This window comes from Barbus barbus (assembly GCF_936440315.1).
Source record: "Barbus barbus genome assembly, chromosome: 37".
In the NCBI taxonomy this organism is placed as follows: domain Eukaryota; kingdom Metazoa; phylum Chordata; class Actinopteri; order Cypriniformes; family Cyprinidae; genus Barbus; species Barbus barbus.
In genome coordinates this window covers 9,143,993-9,145,000 of record NC_136715.1, presented here as the reverse complement: position 1 = coordinate 9,145,000, position 1,008 = coordinate 9,143,993, and positions in this window count along the sequence as shown.

Below are 1,008 nucleotides of genomic sequence, written 5' to 3'. Positions count from 1 at the left end.
AATCTTTGGCAGCCTGAGGGTGAGTATATTTTCAGCAAATTTTTATTTTGTGTTAACCGCTCCTTTAGTGACAAATAGTGAATAAGGTAAACTAACAGATGTATTTTTTGGAGTGGCAGAATAGTGTAGAACATGTTTTCGATGAGTGAATCATGTCCTTTGATAATGGAGGGCTTTTTTCCAAGTGAGGGCTGTTGTTTGGTCATGGTAGAAATGTGTTTTGGTGCGGAGAGGCTGAATTACTGAAGAGGGGTCTGGTGGAGTGATCAGAAGAGGAATGAAGGGGAATGAAGCCATTAGTAACATCAAAGTATCTGTTGGTGAGAAAGGGAGAGAGAGATTGCATGAAAGTAAGGTGCAGGCTCACTCATAAACACCTAAACAACCCTGTAAAGCACTTCATCATCTAGATCACCTCGCGTTGGCTGCGGTATGATGCCTGTTATTGTTATCGAGGTAGTGGCTGCACATATTTATTTATCTATTTACCGGTAACGAGTGTAGAATAGCAAAGCGCTTCTTCCCTCCGCTGGGGATGAATCTCTGTGATTAAACTGATCAGTGCCATCACTCAATGTAGCGAAGAGACGCTTTAGGGCAGCGGCAAACCAAATTAGACAGATGATGGTGTCGTTTGGTATCAGACACCACGCATTTGCTCCCTGCACTGGCTCTGTACACTGTAGTCGCTAGCTACACTCTGATCTACTGCTTGTTTAATTAATTTTACATCAGTGTCATTGCTGATTATCTCAGCGTGTTGCTCTCCTTCTTACTGAGATAATGCGCGATGGGTGGCGTCGGCAAAAAATATTTTCTAAGATAACTGCTGCTAATTCACCCGCCCCTCGAAAGAAAGGGAGCAAGGCCCCAGAAAATAAACCACCTACCTTTTCAGCCAACACTGACATCCCAATCGCCCATCTTCTCCCCATTGCGCCCACAGGCAGAGGGAGAGACAACAGCTCTCTGACAAATCTAATCCAATTAGGAAATCATTATCTGTGT